Source organism: Onychomys torridus, chromosome 9 (assembly GCF_903995425.1).
Source record: "Onychomys torridus chromosome 9, mOncTor1.1, whole genome shotgun sequence".
NCBI classification, from domain to species: domain Eukaryota; kingdom Metazoa; phylum Chordata; class Mammalia; order Rodentia; family Cricetidae; genus Onychomys; species Onychomys torridus.
Genome location: NC_050451.1, coordinates 39,160,382 through 39,176,025, shown reverse-complemented (window position 1 = coordinate 39,176,025; position 15,644 = coordinate 39,160,382). Strand labels below are relative to the sequence as shown.

The 15,644-nt window shown below is 42.4% G+C and overlaps 1 pseudogene; it reads left to right on the top strand.

Annotated features, from left to right (window-relative positions):
- The first annotated feature begins 491 nt into the window (after nt 1-491).
- On the top strand, nt 492-5,664 carry LOC118590699 (annotated as a pseudogene).
- The last annotated feature ends 9,980 nt before the right edge of the window (nt 5,665-15,644 follow it).

Genomic DNA, 15,644 nt, shown 5'->3' with positions numbered 1-15,644 from the left:
AGCACGAGTTGTCTGCCGATTTGTGGTTATTTTATAGTTAGTTCTATGCTTGGCCACAAGTAAAGCTGCCTAGACTTTGTTAGAAGAGAACAGAAAAGCCATCTTTTTTTCCTGCCTAGCATTTGCAGGAAAATAAAAAAGTAAAACATAAAACATGAACATCCCCAAAGACTATGCAGCGTGTTGTGTTCTTCCCATGTACTGTTGACACGATTTGGGGGATGCCTCCCATTGTTAATCCTTCCCCCCATGGGACTGATGGCCTGTTTTATTCATGTCTGTGGGTTGTTGCTGTAAATCTATGTACCAACACAAGTTCTCTAAATCTCAGACGGTTCCAGGGGTTTGTTTCTTTGCTTGTTTGTTTTTAGAACATAATGGGGAGGAGTCAGATACAGCCTTGAGGGTTGTTGAATAACTGAAGTTATTCAACAGAACAAGAAGTTTAATTCTTGTCAAGTAAATGATGCCAGTGTTCTTTCAAAGCGTTGATGGTGACGGATCACTGCTGCGGTACCTCGGAGCTCAACCTGTGCAGTGATGTTGGTAGGCCAGACTCTCTTTTCTGGTGTAAAGAAGAACATGTCTGAAAAACTAGATAATATAATGAATAAGACATTTGGTAAATAAAAGCAATTAAAACTCAAAAATGGCAGACATGTGAAAAAACAGATAATAGAGCAAGTAAGACATTTAGTAAATATGACCAAATACTGATGGCATAAAGCTTGACCCAAATCAGGCATCAGGATGCAATTCTCCATCCAGTGACCATTCTGTCTCCCTAGGCAAGCTTCAAAAGTCACAAAAACGTTTCCTTGGCATGTTCTCTGAGGTAAGGTAAAGTTAGAAATGCTATAATGAGCGTACATGTACTTTAGGGAGTGGGGTTTGTAAACGAGAAAAAGAGGGCCTTTTTGCAACACGACCCCTCCTCTATTTCCCAGGTGAAGAAGAAGCAGGCCAAGCTGAGGGTTTCGATGGGGAGAGGATAAGGCAGAGGCAACGGCTGCCCACTACACAGTCTCCCCTCTGTCCCAGTGGTTCTCAGCCTATGGGTCTTGACTGCTTTGGGAGTCAAACAACCTTTTCCCAGGGATCGCATACCAGGTATTTACATTACCATTCATCACATAGCAAAGCTGCAGCTATGAAGTAGCATTGAAAAGTAGTTTTAATAATGGTTGGGGGTCACCACAACGTGAGGGGCTGTATTAAAGAGTGGCAGTACAAGGAAGGTTGAGAACCACAGCTGTAGAGACAGGCTGCAGCTATTACATGTGGGCATAGAAGACCTTCGTTGATACGCATGGAGAGTAGTTGTGATTTCTCTCTGTTTCTCTGCAGAGCGATCAGATCTCTCTCCTTTACCCTTGAAAATGTCATTAAAGGATTCTGTTTCCATCTGAGGAGTCCATGCACAGCCCTATTAATCCTTCGAGAAACTTCAACATGAAAATGATCCGGGCCTGGCCGACGACTGCATTGGTCTGCTTGCAAGAGATTCCCAGAGGTCCACGCAAGTCATCCCACTTAAGCGATCTGCCTTCTGTGTTCACCCACACCTCCTCTGCCCACAGTTCTGAGCCTCCCTGGGGCTCATTGTTGCCATCTTTCTGAGGCAAGGGTCAGTTCAGAGGGCAATTGTTGCCTCCTCTCTCTCCAGGGAGCAAGCTCTCCTCATAAGGATTCTTTTTCCCAGCAAGCCAAGATGACCTGGAAATTTGACAGTACCAGAGTTACAGACTGCTCTTTCTCAAGAGAGAAATATTACCTTATAGAAACCAGCTTTTATCCTGCTGGGAAACTGTACTGTGTTCTGCGGATTGTCTCTGATTAGAGCCAGGTGAGCCTGGGGCAGCATGGAGGGCTGTCTTCTGCACACCTCAAAGGCAGCTGGAATCGTACGTGACCCTGAAAAGAAGCTGCAGTGTTTCTTAAGGGGAGGTGGGAAAAGACCATGATGTCAACATGAGCCAGCGCATCCCTGGCTCAGAGCGGACGCAGATGCTCTTAAACACACCAGGAGAAAAATCCTGAAGGGTTCAAAACTCCCAGTGATGGTAAAGTTCTTGGCTAACTTCCTGGAGCATTATCAGGTATTAGAAATGTCCTTTGAATTCACGTGGTCCCTAAGGACAAAAGAATGGTTTGGGGGATTTTAGTGTTTAATCTTCAGGGAGTCTGAAGGCTCTATTTGTAATTTCTCAATAAAAATCAAGTCTTGGTCGTGTCAAACAGGGTGGAAAAGATGATGAAATGTTTTTAAAACACAAACAGGCATTTTATCAGTTGCTCAGGTAATAATAACTGAGCACTGGGTGTACCAGGTAACACAGCAGGGGTAGAGCTCTGGTGGTGACCCAGATGAGTTGGTCCTTGCCCTCCTTATGCAGGCTCTGGTGGGCAGGATAGGCTTGAGGTAGGTCATGTCTAAGGAAAATGCAAGTGACCGCAGTGTCCTACTTCAGAGATCATTAAAAACATTGTGTAGGATTTAGACAAGCATTGTACTGTAAAAATGAGGAGACCTTGAAAATGCTTGGGGCACAACTCAGGGCCTTGCATGCTTTAAGCCCAGAGTTTCACCTCCAGCAACGGGGAAATCCATTATTTGAATTGGTGTCTAACAGATAAAGATATTTGAAACATAATGTGTGTTTTCTTGATTGATGATTGATGTGGGAGGCAGGGAGAGCCCAGCGCATTGTGGGTGATGTTACTCTTAGGTAGTAGGTAGGAACTGGGGTATATAAGAAAACAAACTGATCAAGCCAGGGGGAACAAACCAGTAAGCAGCGCTCCTCCATGGCCTCTGCTTTACCTCCTGCCTCCAGGTTCCCCTCTTGAGTCCCTTGCCCTGACTTCCCTCAGTGATGGAGTGTGATCTGAAAGTTATAAGGTGAAATAAACCCTTTCCTCTTTCAGTTGCTTTTGGTCATGATGAGTATCATAGCAATAGAAACTTTAACTGACATAGTAACATCCATTACTTTTATTTACTTTTAAATACATTTGATTTCTTCTTGGACAACTTCATACATGTACACAGAGTATCTTCAACACACCCACCACCAGTTCCCCTCCCCCACTCCCCTTGGATACCCACCAACATGTCCTCTTCCTACCCCCACGTTCTCCCTTTCCCATTTTTGCAGATAATCGTAACTGCTGGGAGTCCCTAGGTGCGGGGGTCGTGTTAGATACAGAAGTATTTCACAGCACTCCTCCCACACTCCAGGTCGTGTCTTCTTTCTGCCTCCTCTTCCATGTTTTCTGGGGGGTTGATACATGCTCATTTAGGTCTGAGCGCACAGCCGTCACTTCGTCTCAGCACTTTGACCAGTTATGGCTCTGCAGAAGAAGCCTCTCGGGCCACAGTGGAAAGCGGCGCAACAGCTTTAATGCAGGGTTGGCGGAATTGGAAACGGGCTGCTGCGTTCCTGCTTCTTCTGAATGTCTGCATTCATCCAGGCATCTTCTAGGTTTCTGTTTCTTGTGTCTACAATGCTGTAGGTGTGAATCATTGTGTAACTGAATGGCGACCACCCAGGAAACTGCCAGGTGCATGTGTAAGATTTACGTTGTCCACGGTACCCAGTCTCTCTTATATTCTTTCCTTTTTTTGTTTGTTTGGTTTTAGAGACAGGGTTTCTCTCTGTGTTGCCATGGCTGGCCTGGAACTCGCTCTGTAGACCAGGCTGGCCTCAACCTCACAGAGATCCTCCTGCTTCTGCCTCCGGAGTGCTGGGATTAAAGACGTGTGCCACCATGCCTGGCTTCTCCCATTTCCTTTCTTCCCCTATAAATTTTCATCTTAGTAAGAATACTATGTGGCTATACTTGGTTTGTTAAAAAAAATCTATAGATAATATTATATTAAAAGACACTTGATTTAACAAGAAGAAGGGGAAGAAAGCAGCTCTAAGTTATGGGTATAAACACAAATATTTATAAGATATTTATAAGGTGACTTGATAACATATCCATTTAACAGTACAAGAGGAGTAGAGTCCCCCCACCAATACACACACACACACACACACACACACACACACACACACACACACTGAATGTGCCTAGGGCCTCTGACTTCCTGAACCACAGGGTTTTATTGTTGTTGTTGTTGTTGTTATTTTTCCCAGGATTACATATCAGACATGAATTTGCTCCTATAGCGCAGGCCTCAACTTCAATCAGAAAGGGGTTGGTTGGTCCCACATGACGTTTATACCACTACTGCACCAGTGAGCACAGTTTGCCTGACAGGCTGGCATTATAACATTCTGTTTTCATCACTGAAACTATTGATGACTCCTTGGGCCCCTCTGGGGCCGCTCTCACAATAGCACAGAGGGAGTTATCCCAGGCCTGACAATGAGAGTTTTATTAGTGGTTCAGACATTCACGGGGAAGCATGCAGGATGGACTCTATAGTCAGCTTTTTTGTTGTTGTTTTAATTCGTTTATAGAAGCAAGATGGTGGCGAAAAAGAAGAGTGGAATGGGCATAGACGTTCAGGCAGAGAATCCAGAAAGATGCTGAGCAGCCAGCTAAGCAGGCTGTTGCAGCAGAAGCAGGTTGAGGAAGGAGACAGACTGCATCCCGGGTCCTGTTTGCAATGGCGGATGGGAAAGTAAAAATGGGATTCTCATCTTCTCTTTTGAGGAATAAATAACAGATCAAGACACGCAGGGCGAGACTTGAGAATGTTGATGCCTCATTCTAAAGCAGATACTGAGATAAAGCACTTGTGATTCACAACGTTTGTGACATGAAAACGAAAACTGAAGTAAATACATCTATTTTGAAGCAAAACAGGATCTCTATATGTGGCTTTCAAATTCACCTCATGGGCCACCTACCCAAAAAAATCCTTATTTTGAAACATTAATATTCATACTCTGGCCGAACTGAAGATGACTGGAAACCGTTTGAGAAGTCTTTGCCCCAATTTGTCCTTTAATCCTGCTTTTGATGAATTGCCACATTGTGCTTTGTTGAAAGGATCTCAATTCGGATCCTTAGGAACCACGGAATCATGTTTACTTTCACCATTTTGGATTACAGAATATGGTTTTAAAGCTTCCAGATTATAGAAGGTGTAGTTCCCATGGAAATGAGACCTCATTCTGTCTTAAATTTCACAAAGATTTTTCAGGGAAGATTGGCCAACTTCCTAAGAGAAACCTTATTATCAGTATCCAAAAGTGTATCGGCATGTCCTAAGGCCCATCACAGCTGCAAAGTGCCAAGAAAAACAGTAGGTCTAAGGTGTTCATAAACTAGGCTGGCTGAGATGGTTCTCACCTCCAATCTAGGTCTCTGTAAGTTTGAGACAAGCCTGGTGTAAATATAAAGTTCAAGGACAGCCAGGATTACATAGAGAGACCCTGTCTTGGAAAAAAAAAATGCTCATAAGCTAAGGAAGAAAGAGCCAAAGACTATTGCTCCTCCTGAGCCCACTGGAGAGGCCTCTGTTGGACTGGCAGAGGAAAAGCCAGAAGGAATACAGTGGTAACACCAGAGCCAAGAGCAGATCTGACATCAAGAAAGAGAAGGGTTTACAAAAGGCATCGAGACATACAGAAGATGAAGAGAGGAAAGACAAAACCAATCAGCATGCAACTGATTTTCCCCAGTGATTGTGTATTTATTTTGTAGTCCATGTGGAAATACTTTTAATATTCAGGACTACCTTATTGACAGAAGTTAGGGTACCATTTAAAAAAATTAAAATTTTAAAATTATGGGTCTTTTTCTAAATAAAACATCTCCAGAACTCAAATAAATAGATAGATGATAGATAGATAGATAGATAGATAGATAGATAACAAAACAAAAAAATTGAACCTTACAAAGTAGGTTTACAGAAGGTTTTTGGTTTTGTTTGTTTGTTTTGTTATATATATAATAGAGAGAGAGAGAGAGAGAGAGAGAGAGAGAGAGAGAGAGAGAGAGAGTTTCTCTGTGAAACAGCTCTGGCTGTCCTGGAACTCACTCTGTAGACCAGGCTGGCTTTGAACTCACAGAGATCTGCCTGCCTCTACTTCCCGAGTGCTGGGATTGAAGGCATGTGCCAACACTTTAAATATGTTCTTTGTTTGGTTAACCTACCCCACACCCCAGAATCTATTACTTTTAATGGGATATTTAATAATGTGCCTATTTCTTTGGTAACATTGAGTATTATTTTTTATATGTTTGCTAATTTGACATGGAAAATGGTTTTCTATACATCTATTTCTCCTTGAGTAAATATCAGAGATATTGAAATTGCTCATTCTTCCTGAATTCTGTCAATTTCTTCTGTCAAGTCTGTTAGCATGCTTACCCTTTTCTCAATAAATTATAACAATGCCATGTTGTTAATCATCTTGCCTATAACATTCTGAAACATATTTGCTAGTTTACCATCCTTTTTTGTTCTTGATTTTTAATACTTTGAAATTTACATTTTATATATTGCCTACTGAAAACTGTATCTATTGTTTTTCTTTGGATATTCTCCCATGGATTAACATATTATAGGTGCTTTCTTATCTCATGAACAGTTTAAATATTTCCCCCATATTTCCTTCAACAGTCATTGTCAGGTGCTTATGTCTTGCTTTCGATTCATAATCTCCTCTTCAATTTTCTTTTAATCTATAATGCAATGTAGGAATCAAATTGAGGGGCTAGAGAGATGGCTCAGATACTCTTGCAGCATCCACATGCCAGCTCACCACTGCCTGCAATCCCAGGTCCAGGGGATCTGACATTGTCTTCTAGCCTCCACACGATCTCAGACAGTTATACACGTGGAAATAATTAGCAAATGAAAGTATTTTTAAAGAATCATGTATACCCGTCCTGTTGTGTTCTAGATTCTTAACCATTTTGTTCAACCCCATCATTTGTTTGAATAATCTATTCCTTTTTTGTGTACTCTTGATGCCTTAATTTGTGCTTCTGGACTATCTTTTCTGTAACATGGATCTGTACGGCAATTCTTGGTCTACTAACTGGCTTAAATGTGGTGGCATGTGCTGTGTTACTTAACATGGTAGCCATTGGCTAAATGTGGTAGCCAAATAGGGCTGATGTGACTGAGAAACTGGGTTTTTAATTTCATTAGCTTGCATTTAAATTTTAAAAACTGATACTGAATTAGTAATCAGAAAATTATAATTTTGGAACAGCATGTGTTTATAAATATATTTCTCCTACTGTAAATTTTATGATTTTTAAATATAGATCAATCATTTGCAAATAAAAGTTGGTGTTTAGGAGCTGGGGAGACGGCCCAGTGAGTAAATCTGCTTGCTGTGCATGTGTGATGGCCTGAGTTCAAGTTCCAGAACTCCACCTGCAGTCCAGCACTCCTACAGTGAGGTGGGAGACAGCAACACACAAGCTCCCACATAGTGCAGCAGCCAAACAAGAGAGACCCTGACTCAAACACAATGGAAGGAGGGAACTGACTCCCAAACACTTGACCCCGGACCCACATACACATGCTATGGCAGAGGTGTACCTGCACACACACACACACACACACACACACACACACACACACACACACTAAATCTTTTCTTTTCTAAGGTTTTTAAAATTAGCATCTAAATTGAAATTTTTCTGTAAGCATAAAAATAATGTAAAATATCCCAATAAGTTTCATATTGCCAACATGTTAAAATGAATGTATTTATATATACTTAGGTTAAGTAAAAGACTCCATTAAAATCTCCTCCAGCTGTTCCTTTTACATTGTAAAGTGCAGCCACTATTTCAGTTTAAATTACATATTTAGCTTACATTTTATTTCTATGGGAAATAGAGTTTTAGTCTTTCTCTATTTTATTCTTTTTATATTTATTTGTGTGTGTGTGCACCACATAAAATATTTAACTCCAAGCTAACTTTAACTTTAGCTAAAACATAAACAAATGGACAAGCCCATCTTTGTCAGTGGGTGCCTGCTCAGGAGGTGGGCATGTGGCCCAGGCTTGACTAATCATAGTTTCCCTCTTCCCCTGTCCCAGATAGGGTTTCTATTGCTGTGATGAGACACCATGACCAAAAGCAAGTTGGGGCAGAAAGAATGTATTTGGCTGACACTTCCACATCCATTATCCATCACTGAAGGAAGTCAGGACAAACTCAAACAGGCAAGAACCTGGAGGCAGGAGCTGATGCTGAGGCTGTGGAGGGGTGCTGCTTACTGGCTTGTTCAGCCTGCTTTCCTGTAGAACACAGGACCACCAACCCAGAGATGGCCCCACCTACCATGGGCTGGGCCCTCCAACATTGATCACTAATTAAGAAAATGGCTTCCTCCCTGCACACCCATTTTATGAGAAGCAGAGAAATAGAACTACTCTCTCTCTTTCCTGGTGTCTATCTGTCTGTCTGACACTTCACTGACTAATAAGTAAAGGAGACACACCCTCACAAAGACACTCTGACAAAGATCTGATGAGCCCTGGACACTTGGAAGGAGCTTAAGAGTAAGGCAGGCGTGCATGCCACATGTCATTAATCTTGGAGCTTGGGAGATGGAGAGAGGAAGATCAGGGGTTCAAGGTCACCCTCTGCTAGAGCAAGTACAAGGCCAGCATGAGCAACAAGAAGCCCTGGAGGGAGAGAGACGGGTGAGGAGGCGTAATGAGGAGGGGGAAAGAAGAGGATTAGAAGTCAAGGCCATCCTCTCTGCTACACAGTGTGATAAAGGCCAGCTCAGAGTCCGTGAGACCCTGTCTCAAAAAAAAAAAAAAAAAGGGGGGGGGGGGGGTTATAGAACAACATTGAAGCATTTCCCCCTTATCTTAAAAAGACTAATTTCTTTATTCATCAGAAAGTAGCACTTTGGGAATATACAGAATAGCACATCTGGGAATATATCACAAGAATGATTGTTCTTTTAAATAAGACACAGGCTTCATAGAACTAGCAATTATATTGCTCTTAAAGGCCCAGCCCCACTCTGACCCAGATTCAGAGCTTGTTTGGCGTCATTTTTTTTTTTGTTTTTATTTGTTTGTTTTCTTTTGTTTGGGTTTTTGTACTAGGGATGAAATCCAGGGGCTCACACAAGTTAGGTAAGCAAGCATCTTGTATTCGTGTGTGGGAGGGAGGTGTGCCTGTGTGTATGTGCTCATGTGTACAATGTTAGGTGTCTTCCTCAATAGCTCTCCACCATTTAAAAGGAAAAAAATGTTTTTTACATTTATTTATTTATTTTGCAGGTGTGTAGGTTTGAGCATGTGTGTGGACATGCATGTGTTATGGTACACATGTGGAGTCAGAGTACAATGTTCACAAGTCAACTCTCTCTCTCCGCTATGTAGGCTCAAGGAACTGAACTCAGATTGTCAAGCTCGGTGACGAGAGCCTTTGGCTAAGCGCTTTAATTAATTAATTTATTTGTTATTTGTATGTGTACATATGTGTCTCTGTATGAATTTATGTGCACTAGATATGTGCAGGAGCCAATGGAGACCAGAAGATGGTTTGTCATTTAAGAGAGCACAATGCTCCTGTAGCGGCCCCACATTTGCTTCCCAGTACCTGAGTCGGTTGACTCACAGTGACCTGTTACTCCAGCTCTAAAGGACTCTGCGGGTGCTGACACTCACATGCACATTCCCACACAGAAACACACAGATGCATCATTTCAAAAATAAATCTGTTTAAAAAATGGTGAGACTAAACACCTGTCCATCTCAAAAGATAACATTCACTTCCTCGATGTGAAGCACACCAGCAGCAGGATTCCCACAGGTGATTCACAGTGGCTTTTAAGGTTTTAATTAATCCTGTCTGGGCTTTTTCTCCACACACCACTATTAACAAACAAGCAAAAACAACAACAATTTTTTAAAAAGGCAGAGGTAAGATTCTCTTGCTGGTTGTGTCTTTGCTCTTCAGTCCTTGGTGTACCCACAGGGACTGGATGAAGAGGACATACCCATGGGGACTGGATGAAGAGGACAGACCCACTGGGAGTGGATGAAGAGGATGTACCCACAGGGACTGGATGAAGAAGGAGTACCCACAGGGACTGGATGAAGAGGACAGACCCATTGGGACTGGACCAAGAGGACTGTGGAAACTGGGGAAGGCAGTGCTTTTGTTTTTTGCAGGGGGATGTATTCTTACCAGCTTTACTCAAGACGGACTTATTAACACCTTCCTCCACTGGGGAAGAGCACTTCCTACTCAGCAGTAAGAGAGTTGATGAACTAAGACAACAAAGTCTAGAATTTGTACAGTGCATGTTTGTCAAAAAACAAAAACTAAAACAAGAGCAAGGAAGTCTAGAACAAAAAGAAGGCTTTTGTTGTTGTTGTTAGGGTGATATCTTAGATTGTATTTTGTCAACCTGACCCAACCTAGACTTAACCTGGGAAGGACAATCCATCAGATTGCCTATAGACAAGTCTGTAGGGCATTTTCTTGGTTAATGATTGATGAGGACCCAGCCCACTCTTGTGGAGACATCCCTGGGCTGGTGGTTATGGTTGTATGAGAAAGTAGCCTGAGGAAGCTATGGAGAGCAAGCCAGTAGGTGTTAGGGACCAAGATTTCAGGAACCAAACATGAACCATGGAAAGTAGTAGCTAAGCCAGAGAACAAGTCATAAGCCCACTGCCCTCCCTTAGAGCAGTAACACCTGTTTGCTAACCGGAGGCTCCCAAAGATAAGAACATTCCACAGTCAGGTGCCATGGCAACCAAATGTAAAGAGCATTCTATGGTCAGGTAGCCTAGCAACAGAACAAATGGCCCCTGACCAGTCACCTTAGCAGACTTCTTGCAGTTGCACGACCTGCACATCTCCCACATACTGCACGCCTTCCATGTCCCTTCCCCTTCCCTACTTCCTGCCCCTTCCCCTCTTATGCTATATAAGCCATGCGGAGGAAAATAAAATTTGGCGGCTTGATCAGAATACTTTCTTGCTGTCCGTCTTTTCGTGTCGCCCTGTCCTGCCATTCGCTCCCACAGGTGGGTCGCCCCGTTGAAACCCTGCTGGCCGGGGCAAGTAGGTAGCAGTCCTCATAGCTTCTCTTGAGTTCCTGACTCTATGTTTCTGTCTTGAGTTTCTGCCTCTATGTTCCTGCCTTGAGTTCCTGCTCTGACTTCCCTCCCTGATGGAGTGTGACCTGGGACACGTAGGCTGAAATAACCCTTCACTCCCCCTCCCACCCCACCACCCCCCCTCTCCACCACCACCACCACCACCATCCCCCCCCCCCCACCCCCCCACCCCACCCCCACCCCCCGTGAGCTGCTTTTGGTCATGACTTTTTTCACAGCAATAGAAACCTGGGCGTGGAACAAGTCACAGAGGATGGTAGGAAAGTCCTCTTAAGAGGACTGCAGAAAGTTCCCCCAGGCACACTCCAAGGGCTCATCTTCACCTGAGTGGTAAGAGGAGGGCCTTCGCCAGGACTGAGACATGAAGGCAGTGAGAACTCAAAGTCTGTTGGAGCAGGTCCTGGTTGTGTGTGACTACATGTCCACAGCAATTCTCTCGGGAGGAGAATTCCACTTGAGAGAGACAGCTGGGCACCTAGGTCACTGTAGTCCCATGTAGAAAGTCTCCCAAAGTGTTATTCAGATGTTTTCCATGAGCTGACTTGGAAAAGAATTCAGACTCCAATGCTGTAGGCCATCTGGACTGAAGTAGATCTTCACTGAGCCCACTCAGAGGCAGCTTTAAAGGAGCATCACACCAGACATGAAATCATAATGCAAATCTTGATCCTGGCTGGAGCCTTGGTGTGAATGGGTAGGACTGGCTGTCGTACGACAAGATCATACCTGGTTTAAAAGGGAGCCCATGTCTCATCCCGAGTGTAGTGGATAGCCATCCCAGCATTGGCCTGGAAGTTCCAACCCCCATTGAGGCTTCGGTAATGGTCACGCCCACAAGGCAGGGCGGAGGAGGAAGGGGAAGACCAAGGATCGGGAAGAGGTCTGGCGCTTGGTTCCCGGGACCCTGGACGCTGGAGGTAGACTGAGCAGAGTTCTCCAGAGAACACCGCCGGACTACGCTATACCTTTGCCAGACCCTGCAACCTACCCCTTCATTTGTAAGTTAGTCCACAAAATAAACCTCCCTGTTAACTCCGTGGAGTGGTCTTAATAATTTCACCAATACCCGAGGACCCAGACAGGATGCATGAGAACTAAACGCTATGTGTAGCACTCCCTTTGTAAATAAACATTTCTTAATGTTTCCTAGATACCAAATTTTAAAAAACGTCTTTGAAACAAGGTCTCACTTCATAACTAAGTCTAGCCTAACACTCCCTATGCAGGCTGGCCTCAAACTCAAGAATCCTCCTGCCTCCGATTTCTAAGTGTTAAGATTAATGGCATGAGTCACCACCACACAAAGCTATTACCTATTTCTTACAACAATACATGAAGGTGAGTGCTGTTTTTGTTCATATTTTATAGATTAAAAGAAAAATCTTGGGCAAAATCTTGAGTCCAATTTTTTTAAGACTAAGTAGTAAACATTGGAGTATTCAAACCTAAGCAGCTTGCCTCTGGAGTTCACACTCTTTCCTGGTCTCACTGGAGCTGGAAAGTCAGTCCTGGGTTTCCTTATAAAAGTCTTTGTCCAGATTTTACATGTTTGAAGAAATCAATCAGAATCCATCCTAAAGAGTGGCCACCAGTTAAGAAAAGGGTGGGTTTGGGATGCAGCTGAGTGGTAGAGAACTTGTTCACCATGCATAAGGTCCTGGGATTGTTCCCAAGGACACCAGGGAGGGTGGGAAGAAAAACACAGAGGGAAGAGTTTTCCTATGGAGTAGAGAAGCCATAAGCAAATCAACAACCGAACATAGAGTGTGCTGGAAGTGATGCACACTATGAAGGAAAAGAAAGTGCAGTGAGAAACTAAGATGGATAGGCAGACTCTGTGGCACCAGGAGAACAGCCACCATCAGCATGAAGCTGAAAAGATGGCTCAGTGGTTAAGAGCACTTAAATGTTCTTGCAGAGGACCCAGGTTTCATTCCCAGCACCCACACTGGGCAGCTAACGGCCTGTAACCCTAATTCTAGGGGATCCAATGCCATCTTCTAGCCTCCTCTGGTACCTTCATGCATGCGGAACCCATAAACTCATAGGCACACACATACATGTAAATTAAATAAATCAATAAAAAATAAATAAATAAATAAATAAATAAATAAATAAGTCCTTTTAAAGAAACGAGTCGAGTCCTATGATACACCCTCTGAACAGTTTACCCCTTGTGAACCATTTCTTTAAGAGGCTATATAAATGGCTGTACAGATGGGCTACTTGCTATCAAGGCTGACAGCCAGAGTTCCATCCCTTGTACATGGTACAAGGAAAGAGACAATTCCTTAAAGTGATCCTCTGTCTTCTGTGTACAAGCACATGTACAGACACAACATAAAAAATGAGTAAATGTAAAAATAAAAGGAGAGACTGTGTCTTTTACAGTTTTTATAACAAACTGAAGCACTTGTTGGGTTCATGACAGATATGGAGAATAAAAAGATAGATAACACATAGTTACGCATCTATACTAAACCCACTATCCCAGACCAACAAAGACTGGATTTTAAAAGGCATATTAAATATCAATGTTGCTGGGCTGTGGTGGTGCTAGCCTTGAGTCCCAACCCTAGGGAGACAAGGGCAGGAGGATCTCTGAGTTTGAGGCCTGGTCTACACAGCAAGTTCCAGGACAGCCAGGGCTACACAGAGAAACCCTGTTTCAAAAAACAAAGACAAAAAAAAGCAAACAATCAAAAAAATCAATGCCCCTAATAATATGGTCAAAACTTAAAACAAAATATTAATAAATGATACTCAGTGTATTTTAAAAACTATAGCCTTAGTACATTATGACCAAGTAAAGTTTGTCATAGGAACATAAGGTAGTTTAAATGCATAAAACCAGTCATATAAAACGAGTCACCAGAGTACAATAAAGGAGAAAACATACAATACTCTCCATACAGTAATAAAAAGCTTTTGAAATGACTAAATATCAGTTTATGATTTTGAAACATCACAACTTGCTGCCAATTCATTAAACTAGATGAAAGCACCTTCGTTCTGGGGAGGATCATCTGGGAGCACACACAGCCATTCTTAGCGGTGAGGGCTTGACCCACTGCCCTAGGACTGACAGCCACTTCCATTTGCCATCATCACACTGATTTGAGCCATCACCACTAGGTCAGACCCATAAAAGTCAGAAATGTCAGGCAGGAAAAACCCAATTCCGTATTTGCTGGAGAAATTCTAAGGCTCTAAAACATAACTACTAAATATAAAACAGTAAATACATTTGGTAAGATCCTTAGACACAATGAAATCAATTCATGTTTCTACATGCTGGCCACAAGGAACTGCAAAACTACATTTAAAAAGCCAATTCTCTTTAAAATAGAGTCAAAAATATAAAGTACTTACGAATAAAATCATCCAAAGTTGTACAGACTTTTATACTAAGAGCTTCAGAACATTTCCAAGAGAATATTTTAAAGTCAAAAAACTGGAGAGATACACTAAATATTAGAGTGTAAATTTCCCTCAAATTAATTTATAGACTCAAAACAGTTCAGATCTAGATCCCAGTGGATTTTAGAGAAATTGGCAAGGTGATCTAAAAATGCATAAAAATGTTCAAGGGGCAGGAGAGACAGCTCAGCAGTTAAGAGCACTTGCGGAGTATCTGAGTTCATGTCTCATATTCACATCGGGCAGCTCATAACACCTGAATTCCAGCTCCAGGGGTTCTGATGCCCTCTTCTGACCTCCTCTGGTGCTGGCACACACGTGGGGCCCATACAGATAAACACATGTAAGTTTTTAAAAATTCAAGTGAAATCAAAATAATAATAAAAACAGTCTTTTATCCTGCCATGGTGACAGACACCTTTAATCCCTGTACTCAGAAGCCAAAGACCTCTGAGTTTGAGGTCAGCCTGGTCTACATAGTGAGTTCCAGGACAGCCATGTATGTCTCTGTAGAGAGACATTGGAAGTTGTCACTACCACTGTCTACTAATAAACTTACAAAATGTAATAAAGAAAGGTAGACATACACACAGGTCAATAGAACAGGACAGAATCAGGAGCAGACTCACATATATATGGTTAACTGATGTTTCAAAGGTACAAAAAAAAATCCAACTAGTAAAGAAAGATTTCTCTTAACAAAGGTTGCTAGAAGTGTTGATTTTCTCTAAGCAAAGAGATATTTATCTTACATTTCATGAAAAAATTAACCCAATGTAAAGGGTTAAAAAACATAAAACTCTTTACATGAAATTGAAGAGAAAAATCATCTTTGCAAACAAAATACATAAATATTTCTTTAATAAGCTACAAAAAGAATACAAGCTGTAAAACAGAACTTGTTACCAGGCAGCAAATTATTTGTATCCAGGATTTTTTTAAATGCTTACAGATGACTAAAATAACAAAAATGTTAATGGATAAGAAATTTGAACAAAGCCAGGTGGTGGTGGCGTACACCTTTAATCCCAGCACTTGGGGGGCAGAGGCAAGAGGATCTCTGTGAGTTCAAGGCCAGCCTGGGCTACAGAGTGAGTTCCAGGAAAGGCACAAAGCTACACAGAGAAACCCTGTCTCGAA